This window comes from Gopherus flavomarginatus, chromosome 5 (assembly GCF_025201925.1).
Source record: "Gopherus flavomarginatus isolate rGopFla2 chromosome 5, rGopFla2.mat.asm, whole genome shotgun sequence".
NCBI classification, from domain to species: Eukaryota; Metazoa; Chordata; order Testudines; family Testudinidae; genus Gopherus; species Gopherus flavomarginatus.
This window is the reverse complement of record NC_066621.1, coordinates 1,967,852-1,976,395: the sequence shown is the minus strand read 5'-3', so window position 1 is coordinate 1,976,395 and position 8,544 is coordinate 1,967,852. Positions and strand designations below refer to the sequence as shown.

General features: G+C 46.9%; 1 long non-coding RNA gene and 1 pseudogene across 1 annotated transcript in view; one reads left to right on the top strand and one right to left on the bottom strand.

Moving 5' to 3' along the window:
* Positions 1-6,385, bottom strand: part of LOC127052919 (serine protease 27-like) — a 13,689-nt pseudogene extending 7,304 nt beyond the window's left edge.
* LOC127052924 (uncharacterized) overlaps positions 1-7,323 on the top strand; it is a 12,557-nt gene extending 5,234 nt beyond the window's left edge. Inside the window, exon 3 of the long non-coding RNA XR_007774894.1 lies at positions 6,732-7,323. This is a non-coding gene — a long non-coding RNA (uncharacterized LOC127052924). The remainder of the gene's footprint in view (positions 1-6,731) is intronic.
* Positions 7,324-8,544: the final 1,221 nt, after the last annotated feature.

The following is an 8,544-nucleotide window of genomic DNA, read 5'->3' as shown; positions in this document are numbered from 1 at the left end:
AATGCGGTGCCCAGAACTGGACACAATACTCCAGTTGAGGCCTAACCAGCGCAGAGTAAAGCGGAAGAAATGACTTCTCGTGTCTTGTTTACAACACACCTGTTAATGCATCCCAGAATCACGTTGCTTTTTTGCAACAGTATCACACTGTTGACTCATATTAAGCTTGTGGTCCACTATGACCCCTAGATCTCTTTCTGCCATACTCCTTCCTAGACAGTCTCCTCCCATTCTGTATGTGTGAAACTGATTGTTCCTTCCTAAGTGGAGCACTTTGCATTTATCTTTATTGAACTTCATCCTGTTTACCTCAGACCATTTCTCCAACTTGTCCAGATCATTTTGAATTTTGACCCTGTCCTCCAAAGCAGTTGCAATCCCTCCCAGTTTGGTATCATCTGCAAACTTAATAAGCGTACTTTCTATGCCAACATCTAAATCGTTGATGAAGATATTGAACAGAACCGGTCCCAAAACAGAAACCCTGCGGAACCCACTTGTTATACCTTTCCAGCAGGATTGGGAGCCATTAACAACTACTCTCTGAGTACGGTTATCCAGCCAGTTATGCACCCACCTTATAGTAGCCCCATCTAAATTGTACTTTCCTAGCTTATCTATAAGAATATCATGCGAGACTGTATCAAATGCCTTACTGAAGTCTAGATATATCACATCCACCGCTTCTCCCTTATCCACAAGGCTCGTTATCCTATCAAAGAATGTTATCAGATTAGTTTGACATGATTTGTTCTTTACAAATCCATGCTGGCTATTCCCTATCACCTTACCACCTTCCAAGTGTTTGCAGATGATTTCTTTGATTACCTGCTCCATTATCTTCCCTGGCACAGAAGGTTAAACTAACTGGTCTGTAGTTTCCTGGGTTGTTTTTATTTCCCTTTTTATAGATGGGCACTATATTTGCCCCCTTCCAGTCTTCTGGAATCTCCCCCGTCTCCCATGATTTCCCAAAGATAATAGCTAGAGGCTCAGATACCTCTTCTATTAACTCCTTCAGTATTCTAGGACGCATTTCATCAGGCCCTGGTGACTTGCAGGCATCTAACTTTTCTAAGTGATTTTTTACTTGCTCTTTGCTTATTTTCTCTTCTAAATCTACCCTCTTCCCGTAAGCATTCACTATACTAGACATTCCTTCAGACTTCTCAGTGAAGACCGAAACAAAGAAGTCATTAAGCATCTCTGCCATTTCCAAGTCTCCCGTTACTGTTACCCCCCTCCTCATTGAGCAGTGGGCCTACCCTGTCCTTAGTCTTCCTCTTGCTTCGAATGTATTGATAAAAAGTCTTCTTGTTTCCCTTTATTCCCATAGCTAGTTTGAGTTCATTTTGTGCCTTTGCTTTTCTAATCTTGCCTCTGCATTCCTGTGTTATTTGCCTATATTCATCCTTCGTGATCTGCCCTAGTTTCCATTTTTTATATGACGCCTTTTATTTTGTAGGTCACGCAAGATCTCAAGGGTAAGCCAAGGTGGTCTTTTGCCACATTTTCTATCTTTCCTAACCATTGGAATAACTTGCTTTTGGGCCCTTAATAGCATCCCTTTGAAAAACTTCCAACTTTCCTCAGTTGTTTTTCCCCTCAGTCTTAATTCCCATGGGACCTTGCCTATCAGCTCTCTGAGCTTACCAAAATCCGCCTTCCTGAAATCCATTGTCTCTATTCTGCTGTACTCCCTTCTACCCTTACTTAGAATTGCAAATTCTATGATTTCATGATCACTTTCACCCAAGCTTCCTTCTACTTTCAAATTCTCAACGAGTTCCTCCCTATTTGTTAAAATCAAGTCTAGAACAGCTTCCCCCCTAGTAGCTTTTTCAACTTTCTGAAATAAAAAGTTGTCTGCAATGCAGTCCAGGAACTTATTGGATAGTCTGTGCCCCGCGGTGTTATTGTCCCAACATATATCTGGATAGTTGAAGTCCCCCATCACCACCAAATCTTGGGCTTTGGATGATTTTGTTAGTTGTTTGAAAAAAAGCCTCATCCACCTCTTCCGCCTGATTAGGTGGCCTGTAGTAGACTCCCAGCACGACATCACCTGTGTTTTTTACCCCTTTTAGCCTAACCCAGAGACTCTCCACCCTTCCGTCTCCTATGTCCATCTCCACCTCAGTCCAAGTGTGTACATTTTTAATATATAAGGCAACACCTCCTCCCTTTTTCCCCTGTCTATCCTTCCTGAGCAAACTATACCCATCCACACCAACATTCCAGTCGTGTGTATTATCCCACCAAGTTTCAGTAATGCCAATAATGTCATAGTTGTATTTGTTTATTAGCACTTCCAGTTCTTCCTGCTTATTACCCATACTTCTTGCATTTGTATATAGGCATCTAAGATACTGGTTTGATCTTGCCTCCCAGCTTTGCCCTGACCCTCCTTCCTCTCTGCCATTATATCCCGTGCTCCCTCCTGCTTCTGTACCTGATGCATTGAGGATTAGCTAATGTGACGCCAATTTTTTTAAAAGGGCTCTAGAGGTCATCCCAGAAATTACAGGCCAGTAAGCCTGACTTCAATACTGGGCAAACTGGCTGAAACTATAATAAGAACAATATTGTCAGACTTATAGATGGACATAATTTGTTTAGGAAGAGTCAACATGGCTTTAGTAAAGGGAAATCGTGCCTTACCAATCTACTAGAATTCTTTGAGGGGGTCAACAAGCATATGGACCAAGGGGATCCAGTGGATATAGTGTACTTAGATTTTCAGAAAGCCTTTGACAAGGTCCCTCACCAAAGGCTATTATGCAAAGTAAGCTGCCGTGGGATAAGAGGGAAAGTGCTCTCATGGATTGGTAACTGGTTAAAAGATAAGAAACAAACAGTAGGTATAAATGGTCAGTTTTCAGAACGGAGAGAGATAAATAGTGGTGTCCCCCAGGTATCTGTACTGGGCCCAGTCCCATTCAACATATTCATAAATGATCTGGAAAAAGGAGTAAACAGCAAGGTGGCAAAATTTGCAGATGATACACAATTATTAAAGATAGTTAAGTCCCAGGCAGACTGCGAAGAGCTACAAAAGGATCTCTCAGAACTGGGTAACCGGGCAACAAAATGGCAGATGAAATTTAATGTTGATAAATGCAAAGTACTGCACATTGGAAAGCATAATCCCAACTGTAGATATAAAATGATGGGGTCCAAATTATCTGTTACCACTCAAGAAAGAGATCTTGGAGTCATTGTGGAGAGTTCTCTGAAAACATCCACTTGATGTTCTGTAGCAGTCAAAAAAGCAAACAGAAATCTGGGAATAATTACGAAAGGGATAGATAAAAGAAGGAAAATATCCTATTGCCTCTATATAAATCCATGGTACGCTCACATCGTGAGTACTGTGTGCAGATGTGACCACCTCATCTCAAAAAAAATACATTGGAATTGGAAAAGGTTCAAAAAAGAGCAATACAAATGATAAGGGGTCTGGAGCGGGTTCTGTATGAGGAGAGATTAATAAGACTGGGACTTTTCAGCTTGGAAAAGAGATGGCTAAGGGGGGATATGATTGAGATCTATAAAATCATGACTGGTGCAGAGAAAGTAGAGAAGTATTGTTTACTACTGCCCATAACACAAGAACTAGGGGTTGAAATTAATAGGCAGCAGGTTTAAAACAAACAAAAGGAAGTATTTCTTCAAACAATGCACAGTCAACCTGTGGAACTCCTTGCCAGAGGATGTTGTGAAGGCCAAGACCACAACAGGGTTAAAAAAAGAACTAAATAAGTTCATGGAGGATAGATCCATCTATGGCTATTAGCCAGGCTGGGCTGGGATGGTGTCCCTAGCCTGTTTGCCAGAAGCTGGCAATGGGCGCAGGGGTTGGATCACTGGATGATTCCCTGTTCTGTTCATTCTCTCTGGGGCACCTGGCACTGGCCACAGTTGGCAGACAGGACACTGGGCTAGATGGACCTTTGGTCTGATCCAGTGTGACCATTCTTATGTTCTTATCAGGCTGCAATACAAGCCCCACCCACTGTCCCATAGCTCCTCCCATAATCCTCATACCACACCCCAAATTGTAGGTGGCTACCATGTGTCAGTAGGTTTAAGAATGAACATCGACATGAGATGAACGAGGGCTGCTCTCAGCTCTCTCAGGGCCACACGTGCTCTTTCCACCCAGCCAAGCCTGAGGGCAGGAGATTGGGGCATAACAAATGGGAGGGGGACTGGAGGCAGTGGCTCCTGTGGGGGGTTAGTCAGAAGGATGGGAGGGGTCAAGCCAGTGATGCCTGTGGGGGTGGGGATCAGGGTCCCTTCATGCATAGCAGGGCCTGGAGACCAACATTTCGGCCCCTCTCTGGGCAGGATCTGTTTTCCTCACGTGCCCCCAGACCCACAAACCCGCTTACCCAGGCCCTGGCAAAGGGTCAGAGCCAGTCCACTGGGGCAGGATCTGGATCTGATCTTCCCCTTCTGGTCTGTTCCCCGTGGCTCTGCATCGCTCTGGATCCCTTGCTCCCTCTTACCATGCGCTGGGGACAGCAGCACCAGCAACAGGAGCAGCCCCGCCAGCTGGGAGCGGAGCCCCCCCATCATCCTGCCCCACAGGAGCTCTGGGTCGGGATGGCCCGGCTCAGCCTCCAGCCAGCGGAGCAGGAAGCTCTGGCTTCGAGGCAGCGGGTTCTAAACCCAGCAGGAGCCGCCCCGTGGGCGTGGGGGCTGATTTTGGCTGGACCCGCTGCCAGATGTGCTGATGCTGAGGAAGCCATGGCACCTCGGGCTCTGGTTCTCCAGCTCTCTGGCTCAGAGCCCAGCGTTTACATTTCTGATTCACAGGAAGGTGAAAGCAGAAGCTCATGAACCCTCATCTTTGACCCCCACTCCATTGTGAGACAGGCCCGTTCACAGCCTGGCTCCCCTCTGCACAGAGTCTCTTTTCCTCACATCCCCCAGACCTGCAAACCCACGAGCCCTGGCCCTGGGAAAGGGACAGAGCCAGGCCACTGGGTCAGGCTCGTGCCCTCTGGTCCATTCCCTGCCTCGGGGCAGGACCATCCTCTTCTCTGCTCCCCCCAGGGGAAGTTTGGCTGGCGGGGATGGGGGTTCCTTTGACAACACTTAGGAAGGAACAATCAGTTTGACACATACAGAATGGGAAGAGACTGTCTAGGAAGGAGTATGGCAGAAAGAGATCTAGGGGTCATAGTGGACCACAGGTTTAATATGAGTCAACAGTGTGATACTGTTGCAAAAAAAAGCAAACGTGATTCTGGGATGCATTAACAGGTGTGTTGTAAACAAGACACGAGAAGTCATTCTTCCGCTTTACTCTGCGCTGGTCAGGCCTCAGCTGGAGTATTGTGTCCAGTTCTGGGCACCGCATTTCAAAAAAGATGTGGAGAAATTGGAGAGGGTCCAGAGAAGAGCAACAAGAATGATTAAAGGTCTTGAGAACATGACCTATGAAGGAAGGCTGAAACAATTGGGTTTGTTTAGTTTGGAAAAGAGAAGACTGAGAGGGGACATGATAGCAGTTCTCAGGTATCTAAAAGGGTGTCATCAGGAGGAGGGAGAAAACTTGTTCACCTTAGCCTCCAATGATAGAACAAGAAGCAATGGGCTTAAACTGCAGCAAGGGAGATTTAGGTGGACATTAGGAAAAAGTTCCTAACTGTCAGGGTAGTTAAACACTGGAATAGATTGCCTAGGGAAGTTGTGGAATCTCCATCTCTGGAGATATTTAAGAGTAGGTTAGATAAATGTCTATTAGGGATGGTCTAGACAGTATTTGGTCCTGCCATGAGGGCAGGGGACTGGACTCGATGACCTCTCGAGGTTCCTTCCAGTCCTAGAGTCTATGAGTCTATGAGTCTATAACACACGTGATATTTAAATTGCTTCTCCCTGCTTGGCCTAAAGGCAGGGGCGGCTCTAGGCATTTTGCCATCCCAAGCACGGCAGGCAGGCTGCCTTCGGTGCCTTGCCTGCGGAGGGTCCGCTGGTCCCGCAGGCATGCCTGTGGCAAGTCCTCCTCAGGCATGCCGCTGAAGGCAGCCTGCCTGCCGCCCTCATGGCAACTAGCAGAGTGTCCCCCGCGGCTTGCTGCCCCAGGCACGTGCTTGGCGTGCTGGGGCCTGGAGCGGCCCCTGCCTACAGGCAGTCAAACCGGTAGAGCGGTATTGAAGCTCCCAGCCTGCTTTCCACACAGGCCTCTTGTCTCTGGCTGGTGTCAGGAAGTGGCCAGCTGGCAGATGCTTGTCCAACCTGTTCTTAAAAGCCTTCAATGACAGATATATTCCACAGCCTCCCTCGAAAGCCTATTCCAGACACCTTAACTGCCCTTAGAGTTAGAAAGCTCTTCCTAACATCTTATCTAGATCTCCCTTCAACCTCCTCAAAATTAAACAAGATCAGTTTTTTAATCTGTCCTTGTAGGTCAGATTTCTAACGTGCAGTGTCCAGAATTCAGCACAGTATGCCCCCTGAGACTTCACCATAGAGTGGGCAAATGACCTCCCATGTCTTCCTGACGACACTGCTTTTAATACAGCCCCAAAAGATATTCACCTTTTTTGCAACAGCGTCCCATTGTTGACTCAGATTCAATTTGAGATCTGCTCTAGCCCCCGAGTCCTTTCCAGCAATACAAACCCCCAGCCAGTGATTCCCCATTTTGCAGTTGTGCATTTGATTTTTCCTTCCTACTTTGCACTCATCTTTCCTGAAATTCTTCTTGTTGATTTCAGACCAACTCTCCAATTTGTCAAGATCCTTTTGACTTCTGATCCTGGACTCTAATTAATCACTACGCTTGGAAGGATCAGATTGTTACCGGTAAACGTCAATTTCACTGCATCCACCCAAACCGATGAACAAATATTTCCATTGGCAATCATCAAAATTTACCAATAGGAAACATAAGAAAAATGTATCAGAGGGGTAGCCGTGTTAGTCTGGATTTGTGAAAAGCAGCAAAGAGTCCTGTGGCACCTTATAGACTCACAGACGTCCTGGAGCATGAGCTTTCGTGGGTGAATACCCGCCTCTCTGAGCTGCGGTTTCAGGCTCTCTGCAGACTCAGCCAGACATTGCTGCTCTGATTGCCCTAAAAGGGGAAGAAGGAGCAGGATACTGGTCAAGCGACCAGTGAACTGGAGCAGTTTCAGACCCAATGGCAGTGAAAAGCCTGAAAAAGGAGATGCTCCTGGAGCCCTCTACAGCTGTCAGCTTCAGAACAACCTGTCCTCTGATTGCTCCTCTGGTCAGCTGACAGCCAGGCTTACTGAACTTGTTAACCCTTTACAGTCAAAGATATATAAAGTACTTCTGTGCTATTAACTTTTCTTATCTGTTTATGACAACTGCAAAAGTCCACATTCCTGCCCAGCCTTTGTACTGGACAGGCAGTTCAGCTGTAGGCAAGTCTACAGCTTGTGACATGAAGGGGTAAATTGTCACTTGGGCCTTTGGGTTGATGAATTTGGGGTCGACGAAGGATTGGTGGATAGCTGACACTTGTGCCCCCGTGTCTCTCCACGCAGTAACCTTCTTTCTGCCCACTCTCAAAATTTCCCTTCTCTCCAAGGGTATTTGAGAGGCATCTGGGCCTGGGGATCTTTGGTGTGATTGTGGTGTAATGAACTGCACTCGGTTGGGGTTCTTGGGGCAGTCGGCCTTGATATGTCCCAGTGCATTACATTTAAAGCATCGTCCAGCTGACTGGTCACTGGGCCGAGGTGGGTTACTGAAGACTGGTGAGGTGGAAGAATAGGGCGTCTGTGGGTTTCCTTGGGTTGTAGGTGGGGTCCTGGGTTGCCATCAGTTGTAGGGTTTATTGTCGGTGTGCCCCCTGGGTATTCGCTCCCCTTGACAGGAGCTTTTTTCTTTTCTGCCACTTCCATCCATTTGGCTCCAATCTCCCCCGTCTCAGTTACCGTTTTGGGTTTCCCATCTAGGATGTATCTCTCTATTTCCTCAGGAACACCATCTAAGAACTGCTCCATTTGTATCAGGAGGTGCAGCTCGTCCCGATTGTTAATCTGGGTTCCTGATATCCAGGCTTCATAATTCTTTGCATTGTGGTAGGCGTGTCAGGGAAATGACACATCTGGTTTCCATTTTAGGGCTCTGAACCGCCGACAGGCACGTTCAGGTGTTATGCCCATTCTGTATCTGGCCTTGGTTTGAAAAAGTTTATAATCGTTCATGTTCTCCTCAGGCATTTCAGCTGCCACCTCTGCTAAGGGTCCACTGAGCTGTGGCCTCAGTTCTATCATGTACTGGTCTTCAGAGATGCTGTACCCATGGCAGGTCCTTTCAAAATTTTCTAAGAAGGCTTCAGTGTCATCACCTGCCTGTAGGTGGGAAATTTTTGGGGATGTGGAACAACAACTGGTGAAGTGTTGTTAGGATTGGCTGGGTTCTGTTGCTTAGCCTGTTCTAATTCCATGGCCTGCCGGTGGGCTTCCCTCTGGAGCGCCATCTCTTTTTGTTGCTTCTCCATGTCTCTCCTGTGGGCAGCCTCTTCCCTGGCCATTTCTGCCTGAATTAGTTCCATTC